Source organism: Felis catus, chromosome A1 (assembly GCF_018350175.1).
Source record: "Felis catus isolate Fca126 chromosome A1, F.catus_Fca126_mat1.0, whole genome shotgun sequence".
NCBI classification, from domain to species: domain Eukaryota; kingdom Metazoa; phylum Chordata; class Mammalia; order Carnivora; family Felidae; genus Felis; species Felis catus.
Genome location: NC_058368.1, coordinates 160,534,661 through 160,546,064, shown reverse-complemented (window position 1 = coordinate 160,546,064; position 11,404 = coordinate 160,534,661). Strand labels below are relative to the sequence as shown.

Genomic DNA, 11,404 nt, shown 5'->3' with positions numbered 1-11,404 from the left:
TCTTATGGGTATAAAGAAAATATTCAAAGTAGAAAATGTGTCTTAAGATCTCTTACATTCTGAAAAAAACAGTTGTTTAACTGACAATTCTCTGGCCACCAGAGGTGGACAAAGATAAGGAAATTGAAATACAAGAGTGGGAATGGAGGGTAGTTTTGTAGCTAGGGAAGAGATAGTGCCTCATAGGGAAATGGAGGAGAAAATTAGCTCCTTTGCTACCTCTGGAAGAAGAGGGAAGTATATGAGGAAGAAAACAAAATATTTCTATAAACAGTGTTCAAAATTTAAACAAAATTCCCCTCTGGTATTATCTCTCTGCTGCAAGAACGTTTAATTTCCACATAGCTTGACACCTTTGTCCAATATCAAGAAGAACTAGTTATTTCTGAAGTTTCTATTTGTTGCACAACATATTCTTGTCACAAGTGGCCCTGATAACTCTTTTGCAAAGACTGTTTTGAATCTGTGAAATGATACAATAGGACTAATAGCCAATTTCATTTCAAAATTGTAAAAAGGTCAAAATAAAGCATGGTATTATAGGAGACTAATGTCTCCCACAGAATGTATAAAGCACAAAATCTGAAAGTCTCCTGTGTTTGACATAAATTCCAATAAAAAGGTAAAATGATGCAATAGAATATACCATCCAATGGTAATGGTAAGAAATAGGGATAACAGTTCTAGTTTCAGTGAGTCTTTTATTGCAGGCAAATACTGTAATAAATCAAACTGCTGACAGGGGCTAATAAAAAAAAATCAAATTATCAGAAAGCATAGTAACAAGTGCTCTTAATCTTCCAGAGCTGCCATTACAAAATACCACAGACATGGTGGCTTAAATAACAGACATTTATTTTCTCAGTTCTGGAGGCACGAAAGCCCAAGATCAAGCCCTTGCAGTTGGTTTTCTGGTGATAGCTCTCTACCTGGCTTGTGGAGCACTGACTTCTTGCTGTGTCCTCACATGGCCTTTCCCAGGTGCATGCACATGGAGGGAGCAAGTTCTCATCTCTCCCCGTCTTCCAGGGGCCCTAATCCCATCACAGAGTCCCCACCTTCATGACCTCAGATAAACCTAATTATCTACCAAAGGCTTCACCTCTAAATGCCATCATATTAAATATGAAAGCCTCAAAATATTAATTTGGGGGGGGGGGCACAAACATCCAGTCCCTAACAGAAAATAACTTCTTAATATACAATTGTGTATTTCTGGGATCCACTGCAGAATAAATAAATTAAAATTGCTGCTGCTAGAGTGTCTGGGACCATGGAATTTTAATCAGTTCTCCTCTATTTTTCTTATGCATATTTAGAGGAGAGAAATAAAAAACTATCAAGTGTTATGGAAGGAACTTTATTATTTATGTATAAACTACTGGCATTAAATTAAAAAAAAAATAAAGTGTCATTATACTAATTGCTGACCTCTTTCCCAGAGAGTTTGAAAGTCTGGTTATTATACTCTGTTCTAAGAATACCTACTAAATCAGAGAAGCAGTCAAAATTAAGAACTTAATTGGATATACAGTATGCTTTTTATTTTCAGAGAAATTTATTTCAACAGTCTCTAGCTTCAACAAGACCACATAGACATAGGGAACCGTTTATAAACTATACAAACAATGGAAGTCCTACACTGAATGAACTAAATGAAATATACAATGCTCTATGTAACATAATCTGGGGTGAGTACTTTCCATTATTATAAGACAGATGATATCACAATGAAAGGAAATCTCATTATCTTGACTGGTCAGGATGATTGTATGTTTTTACTAATTTGAATAGTCTGCAAAACTTAAGTGAAAACAATTAAACTTCAGAAACTATTTAAATTGCCTAGACAATGTTTTAGGAGGGCATGCCAAAACAAACTGTGATTTTAAAAGGATGAAAATGTTGACAGTTTAAATGAGACACACCAAAGAAGGCAAGTTCTAGACAAGCAAAAGAGATTGGGAGAGGTGAGGATAGAAAAGGGAAAATCATTTGCTCTTACTGGTGAAAGGCTTTAGGAATGAGAATATTGCAGACTTGGTGTTCAATGCAATGGAAAATTGATGAAGGGCTTCGGGTAGGCAAAGATGGGTCAGTGTGACAGATGAAGAAGTCAGCTCTGACAGTAATAGCCAGACAGATGAAAAGTACTCAATCCTGGAAATGGGAAATCAAGTGAAAATGAGGTACTAGCAGCCAAGCTGAAGATAATCAAGTCTATTTTATAGTGAGAAAAAAATATAAAGAGGAAAGGACAAGAGTGGGCTGCAAACTAGAAAGCATTTGTAATGTTTCCTTGGAGAACTGACAAAAAGAAAGTGATCAAAAGATATTTCTTGAATGAACTAATTAATGATTTATTGAGTGATGACGTTTTTTAATTCAATGAACATATATCTAGTACACACTATGCATCAAGTGAGTTTGTTGTTGGGGAAAACAAAAATGGTGTCAAAGCTTCCCTATTTGCCACATTAGAGAGATGGTGATATTGCCAACTGTGAATAGAAATGTACATTTAATCTTCAAGCACTGAAATGTAGTTTTACTTTGACTTAATCCTAATGTCATCAACTGCTTGGAAAATATTTATTGTTGACTGCCAAAAAGAAGGCATTTTCAAGTGCAATTTCAAACCTTTCAGGCTTGCTAGCAAATTGAATGTTAAAGTCAATAGAATTTGCATTTATGAAGATTCATATGCATAGAAGTGAATTTTTCAGAATGTTTCCATCTATCTCAACCCCTGGAAAATGAGAAAAATGAGACATTAAACTGACTCTTGCAGCTTACCTCCTCTGTCATTTATGACACCTGATTCTGTATCTTGCAAAATTAGAGTATAATGTCAGAAAGCATTTGGTTGATGGTTGAAGAAAATATTAAATGATGCTGTTATTCACATACAAATGTCAGCACCGAATAATACAGCAATGCTTTGCTTCTAGATTTTGTGTATTCACTACCCAACAGATTTATGAACCAGGAAAAAAGAAGAAATGAAAGATTTGTTGCACTGGGTTTCAGGCATTGTTTAAGGCCTGTTTGCAGTAAGGATGTCTCCTCCCTCAAAATAGCATCAAGTATTTTCAGATCTCAAATGAGTTATTCAAGAGAAAGTGAATCCCTTGGAAAATATTTGAATTATCTGCGTAAAAACAGCTATTTTAGTCCATAGGATTAGAAAAAAAAAATTACTCTCTCCAACACTGCATCTCTCACTTTCCTAGCTGAAATGACAGTCTCTTATAATGGTACCCCATATTAGATCCTGTCACAACTAACAGGTAACAGCTTTCGTGACAATGTGTAAATCCACACAATCCTGACCTAGGTCTGGGGCAACAGATGAGAATTTTTTTCAAACAACATTGCATCAATTCTACAATGCACTTTTTTTTTTAGGCTTTGAAGTCTATGAAAGCTGAACTGGAAGGATTTTTACTTACTTGGTCATTCACAAAATACAGTTTGCCTTAGGTGTGATGAAATATACTAAGCCTAATTATAATACCCAGCAGTAAATCTCCAACATATCTTGGAATCTGTGACCCAAAGAAGAATTTAAAATAGAGTATGACAAAGGTAAGGACATTCCTACAAGACCCGCGAAGTTATCATTTAGGATGTGTTAGACTCATAATCAGTGGCATAATCTCTACTCAGTGAGCTTGTTGCTTGACCGGTAGCTTGCATAAAGTGTCTACTTTCACATTCACTCGGATGCAAACTTTAATTCCCAAGAGATGAGTATAGCTGCTCAGGCAATTAAACAGTTTGTTTAATTTAATGTTTGGAGGAAAAAAAAATAAATGCCTGACAGCGTAAAGGTAGCAACTTTACCATTTCTAGAGCCACTGCAAATCACTTGTGTGACCATTCTATCTTAATTATATAGCAGAGTGAAAATGGTCCCACTGCCCAAGACAGAATTCATGCTGTAAAACCTGCCAGAGGTGGAGATGAAATACTGACGTGAAAACAGCCTTAATGGATAAAACACAGGCTTGGGAATCCAGAAATGATTTCTGCTTTAATCTCTCCATCATTTCCTCATATGGTGAACACTCCCTTGGTTGTAAAATGGAAATGATTATGTTTTCAGTCTCTGTGAGATAATACGCAAATAAAAAAAATCAAAATGTGTACCAGTTTTTGCTCCATGGAAAGAAAAGAGTATTTCAATACAAATAAAAGGAGAGGAAAAAGTATGATAAATAGATCAGAATTACTACTAATTAGGGTGAATAGAAATTTGATTGAATTCTTAAGCTATAAGTTGTATCAAACGAATTTATGTTAAGCAAGAAATATTTGTGACTTTCAAGGCTTAATTTCCTACCAATTTGGGGGAGGATTGTGGTTTTCATTATGTTCCTACTGAAAAATCCTGACTTTGCCACTAAGTGTATTTGGTGATCTGATCACAGACCCATAGAGCAGGTGGCCACCAGATGCAGCACACCTCTAGGAAATAGAATCAGTGCTTGGCAAATTTGTTTAGGCAGGTGGTCTATGAATCCAGGTGGTCTTCTAAGCAAGTTTCACTGTATTTTCAATCTCAGAAGATAGAGGCAGAAAAACCACAGGGAAAATATTCAATACAGCTGTATTTCAGGGGACAGAAAGTAGGATTCTTAAAAAAAAAAAAAAAAAGAACTTACAAATTTACAAGGAGAGATAGCTTAGCTATGTGTGAGGCTCATTGGAACAGGGATACAGAGACTTGGGTGTGGGTTCTGGCTCCATGGTCGCAGCCCCATCACACGCTCCCAAAGCATCTGTTCTCTATTGCCTCAGAATTGGAGAGAACTCCAGTAATTACTTAGTTCAACTTTCTCATTTTCAAGATGGAGAAACAGATTCAGAGGGAATGAGAGCCTTGCTACAGTTCCGTAGCCTGACAGACACAGAAAAAGGCAAAAATTCAGTCTAGAATTCTGCCACTAAACCACACTACCCCTCCTCATCTGAATAAGAAATTAACAAGCAGAATTACTAGGGACCACTAGGTGATCTCTAGCATCTCCTCCAACTCTAAAATTGCCCACTTCACATTAAAACATAGTGAAGTCTTGAGAAGTTTTAAGCATTTACATAGGAAACAATTTTAAGCTAGCTAAACCAACAGACTTAAAGTGGAAAAGCTGAATGCAAGCCAAAAGTAGGAGAGAAAGTACCATGTGTTCTACCATCTCAAATCTCACTGTCAATCTTCAGCATTTCTTCTCAAGCATTTACATTCAAGATGATATTTTTCTTTATTTACTATCTCCATTTGCAAAAGATATTCGGTTTCAAACTTCCGGGAAACTGCAATAAAATCACATTAAGCTAAGTAATAAAATGCCATTATTAGAGTGACAAGAATCTGCACTACCTGAAGTTATAATGCCTGCTCCCCTACCAACAGGGACGTTGTGAGGATTAATGAGATATTTAGAAAGCATTTTATGCATACGGAGAAAAGAGCCTCATAAATGCAAAAGAGAAATAACAGTAGTTTATCTCCCCCATCAACGGAAGAAAGCCTGTCTAAACAGATGGACCTGGAATGGTATCTTGAAATTGAGAAAACATTACCTGTGTTAAAGAAGCCTTAGGAGAAAAGGCTTCTTGAGAAAAAAATTACCTTTGAAACTAGAGAGGTTTTATTCTTTAATCATCTCTCTGGGGCGACCAACCGTCCTGGCTTGCCTGAGACTGAGGTGTTTGTTGGGCGGCAGGAATTGCAGGGCATTAACTGGGACAGTTCCAGGGCCACCAAGACACTTGCTCACCTTGTCAGTAGCTTTCTTTCAAATAGTTTTCATCTTTCCTATGGCACTGACAACCTCAGTCTGTAACACTGCAAGTCAAATTTTGAATTACTTAATCAACCAGGACGAGGACATGTTTCAGGGAAATGTTCAAAGAACTGAATGCAGAGAAATGAGCTTGATCCTCATTCACCCAGGTCATGGAGACATGACCCACCCAGCTTTGGAGACATTCATGGGGACAAGGGAAATGGCAGTGACACTTCAGTGCAAACCCCATCGCCTATTTTAACTGCTAATACTTCAACCTGCTAGCCCCTTGTGTTCTATGTAGTAAGTCATGGCACAACCTCCCATGAAATTGCTTTTGCACTTTGTGGCTGAGCCTCTGCTCCTCAAGGTCTGACAATGGAGAGGAATTTCCAAAGGTTTGTAACTCTTGAAGGTTTGTCATGGGTTGCCTGATCACAAAGGAGCTCCATTGTTTGAAGATATGCCCGGATAGAGCATTGTTCAAAATGCATCTTATTTGTTGAGCACTCATCTCAATACTTTTTTGAAATGCCAAGGTGCTTTTTCTTCTATCATGGAACTCTCCTGAAACTCTTCCTTTCCTGTTAATTTTCTCCTTTTCTTTTTCTTTCTAGAAAAGTTTCTATAAAACTTTAATGTGCAAAAACTTAACAAAAATCTATGGCATGTAAGAAGGAAAGGAAGTATTTTGTTTCAAACCTTATTTAAAAATACTGAATTTACTGGCCATTACAAAGTGTATAATTCTGGTGATATTAGGGACAAGATTAGGGAGGATAAAGTACGGACTTTGCAAAAGTCAAAGTCATACATCTTAAAATTATTGTTGCAGCCTCTGTTACCAATTTCTTTTTCTTTATTTCTTGTTTTCAATATACCGGAATGTCAAAAAATGAAATTATCCCAGGCGTTCTTACACTCTGGCAGATGCTGCAACCATGATGAGAATAAACAATATACACAATATGTATCTATCCTTTACACTGTAGCCAACATTCTTCTTACTATGACACTGTAAAGAAAATACACTTTCTTTTGTCTCTTTTATGCATCTTTACTTGTCAGATCAATTTGATAAATCACACATTATCAGACAAAGAGGGGAAATGAACTTCAAAGCTATATTCCACAGTGACATTGTTCTGTACCAGTTGATCATACACTGAGGAAAAAAACAAAGGCATTCACCCAGCTACGTGCTCTTCATTTTAGAGTACTAATTGTATAAATGGAGTCGTGGTTGCTATGGCTGCTTTCCTGCCTCTAGCCTCTCATGGATTAATGCCTATTTGCCTACACTGCTATTTTTAATTCTATAGTATAGCTTGAAAAACAAACACCATCTAAAATCATCAAATCAGGTCACATGTGAAAGGTATTCTCATATATATCCTGCACCTCTTCCCAAATTTACGTTGGATTTCTCAACCCCCTGTGCATAGGTAACTTTGTAGTCTTTCTGATTATACAATCATGTGGAAACTGGCCATTATATGGAAACAGAGATTAAAATTATAGCTGGATACCTATAAACAGGAGCCCTCCTTGAAAACTGATGGAGTACTCCCATATTTTAATAATGAAAGTCACAGAAAAGCATGTAAGATATTTATTTTCAAACTGTGAATAAACATAAAAATACATTTCTGTAGTATAAGAATTTCTTAAGTAAATAATAACAATGCTTCCATTTGGACATCAAAGGCATCAAAGGCATCAAAGGCAATGTAAGTTTAGCTGTTATTGTTTGTAATTCTGTGTCCAGAAAAGTTTGATACTAATAACAAATACTTTTGAGTACCTACTGTTTTCAGGGGACAAAGGGATAAGGAAGATATGAGATTAGGGATAAGGAGACAAAGGGATAAGGAAGATAGCTGACAGCCTAAAGGAAACACAAAGGGGGAATATGAGCCACTAGAAGAGTCCTAATCCCTGCCAAAATAGAGTGGGTAAGGGAAATGGGACAAAGGTAGTATGGGGGGTTGAAAAGAGAACGGATTTCATCTGGGGAGAGTGAAGAAAATCTTCCTCCAAGGAATATCATTTGACATGGAATTTGAAAGATGAGTAGAATTTTGTACACAGTATAGGGGCCGTTTCTTCCCCCTTTTCTTTATTATGAACACTAACAAGAAAAATGACATTTTACTATCCATCCTGAATGGTAACCATGATGAAGTAATGAACACGTCCTCTTGAATATTTTTATCTATCCAACATATGTTCATTAATTAGGTGACGTTGCTGGTTAAGATTCCCTGGGGTCAGATTCTGGTTCCTTCACTTATTGGACTTGCCGCCTTGGGCATGTTACTTCTGTGTTTTGGTTCTCAGTTCCTGCAGCTATAAAATGAGTACAATTTCAGTTTCTACTTCACAGGGTTACTATGAATATTATGTGAAATAAAACAAATAAAAAGCTTAGGGAAAGCTTGGCACGTAATAACTAATTTGTATAGGTCAGTTATTCTGAACTGTAGCAGAAATAGCAAAAAGAACCAAAAACACAGAAGTGGGGAACTTAAATGTGTTTCAACATGTGGGTGAGTTTGAATACAGGATAGAAAAATCCTAGGAGAACTACTGAGGCTCACCAACCTGGACACATGGTGTGAGTCATACTGTGAAGGGCCACACATGCCAGAGTGGGGAGTCCATTTTCAAGATTTGGAAGGGGCAAACCAGGAAGGTAAATTGTTTCATGGAATCAAGTGGGAAAGCCATGTGATAATTATAGGAGCCCAGCTTAAAAATCATGAGAGCCCAGTTACAAGAGACCAGTCAGGCTCCAGTGGAGACTTGCATTTATATCACTTTGCAACTGACTAAAAAGGGGGCCGAGGAGATGGAGGGTTCAAGGAGAAATTCAAATTTCATTAAGTCATATAGCTGAGAATCAAGGGGCCTAAGTGGTGACCAGAAAGCCGAAGACAGGAGATACCAGAGTTGGTAAGGGAAGGGGAGAAGATTCAGAGTTCCAAAACCACAATTCTCCTTCTACAATATGCCTGAGGCCTATTTATATATGCAAAATGTTCACGGAAAGAGAACGTGATGCAACTTAATGGAGTCATCTGTACACAGTGATTGAAAAAAATATTGCCAAGCATGAAGAAAATATAGAATTAAAAATTCCATTTTAAAAAGCATAACAGACAATGCAATATATTTATGATAGTTTAACTTAACTTGATTATAGAAAGCTGTACAAATGAAACGAACCTTAATAAGCTCTTATAGACTTGGATTTCAATCACTGTCCTCATTCTTATCAAAGTCAGAGAATTCCAAGAGAATCAGTTTAAAGAGCATGCACACATGGCTCTCAATTCCTCGTAGAGAAGAACCTATAGAAACTAAGTATTTCAGTTCATTTCAAATAGTGTACTTCAGATTTTCCTCCCTTGGTTGCTGGGGATTTGCTACTGAGGTTTTAATTCTCACAGCTAATGTGATGTTCTTTATACACTGATTTTCCTCTCTTCTTCTTTCCCTCTACCGTAGGCCTTTCACAATAGGTATGTCAATCAAGCTACACAAACAATTCTAATTTAAGAAGCAAATGTATCACGTTAAGGATAACAGAGAAGTCACAGAATTGAATAAATACCCAGTGAACAGGCCCAGGAATTAAGTGGGAACAAAGAAGAGTGGTGACTAGGCAGCAGCAAACACTCCAGTTCTTACCAAAGGAAGAGTCAGACTAGGATCCTGCCCCAACATCACTGTTGTGGGAACTCTCCTCTGCTGCGAAACTCTTCCATGGCTCTGCATCAATCCACCAGGATTCAGGTCCTCAACAAGAGTGGATACAAGGTCACAGGAGGGGCACCTGTCCAACCATACTTCCTAGCATCAAAAAAGAGGTTGGAGTCCTACTTTGCCATCTGTTTCTCCTGGGCTAATCTCCACATTAAAATGTTGGTTCTGAACCTTTCTTCAATGTCTAAGTAAGCATCCACTTCTTTCCTAGCTAAAAAAACAGTTTAGAGATTTGTGACTGACAGTACAGAGGAAGTTAGACACATACTGTGTATATATTAGTCTCTAAACTACAGGAAGGTAAGTTTGCTTTGCCTGTCTTAGTAGATATTTTATACAGGATATTATTTGTGTGTCTGTGTGTGTGTGTGTGTAGACAAAAAATGTGTATACAGATATAAGTATTGACATATGACTTGATCAACTACTTAGTCCAGTCATTTCAAGCAGAAAAGCTTAGCATGACAAAATTAAACATCAAAACCTTAGTTTTAGTATTTATAATGTAAGATGAATTAGGCATGGACAAAAGTAAGCAAAGTAATTCTTTTTGATTAAGCAAGGAGCAATCACTGAAGTATTACTTAGCCCCAAATTAATTCTATTCTACAGTCAAGGTGGTTTACAGAAATTCCCACCACTGCCGAAAAGATGGGGATGGCATTCACTCTTAGGCACATGCAGCAGGCATATTTCATAAAATGGACAACAGGGAAGAATCTCAACCCACTAGGTCATAGCTTTGCAAAGATCTTCAGAGTATTTACAAGAAAGGTATTAGTAGAGCCAAAGAAATTACAAGACTTTCCAGTTATACAGAGTACTTATTTACACCACTATCTAAGAGTTAAGGAAAATAATAATAAAGATATGATGGTCTAAAATGGGAAAACACTAGTGTAAACAGAATTAAGCTGATTTCTTCAGAGTATGACATTCTATAGCCTTTAACATGGTAATGTGAATTATAGATATCCTAAGGTAAGATAAAATAGCTTATAGTTTCCAAACCTAAAAGAGGGATCCTGATGTTCTATTGAACAAAGGTGCAAAGTGTTGGTCTATACTTTGAAGTGAAAAGTTTGGGAAATTGCACATGTTCAGAACTGTATGCAATTAGCATGTCAACTTTCATAAAAGAAATTTAATATTTCAGAATAACCCCTCTCAGGATTAAATGAAGACGTAATACAAGAAACACTGCAGGACCAAACGATAAAAGAAGAGTCTTCATACTATCCATACAGAATAAGGACATACACTAATATGAAGTTCTCTAGTAAATAAAATTAAAAGACAAAAAACGTACCAGGCAAAAATCTGTACATATGGCTTGTTCTCAGTGTGTCTGTATGAATAAATATTTTCCTGTATTGTAAACAAAAAGTGGATGCATCTGTAATAGTGTATGTTTAGACATTTTTTTTTAATTACACGGGGATGTAGCTCAACGGTAGAGCATATGCTTTGCATGTATGAGGCCCCAGGTTCGATCCCTGGCATCTCCACTTTATAGAAGCTCCAATTCACTAGGGCACTGGGCGAGTCAGTCAGTTAAGCATCTGATTCTTGATCTCAGCTCAAGACATGATTTCAAGGTTTGTGAGTTTAGTCCCACATCGTGCTCTGTGCTGACAGCATGGAGCCTGGTTAGGATTCTCTCTCTCCCCTTCCCTGACTTATGTGTACACTCTCGCTCTCTCTCTCTCTCTATCTCAAAATAAATAAATAAACTAAAAAAATAAAACATAGTAAATAGAGATAGCTATTGCCTCACTTGACCACAACTAAGTGTATCAACAAAAATTAAAATGGCCATGAATTTCTGTGTGAGGGATAAGGGC

The 11,404-nt window shown here is 36.9% G+C and overlaps 1 non-coding gene across 1 annotated transcript; it reads left to right on the top strand.

Annotated features, from left to right (window-relative positions):
• Positions 1–10,996: 10,996 nt before the first annotated feature.
• TRNAA-UGC lies at positions 10,997–11,068 on the top strand. Its single transcript has one exon. It is a non-coding gene; the product is annotated as a tRNA-Ala (tRNA).
• Positions 11,069–11,404: the final 336 nt, after the last annotated feature.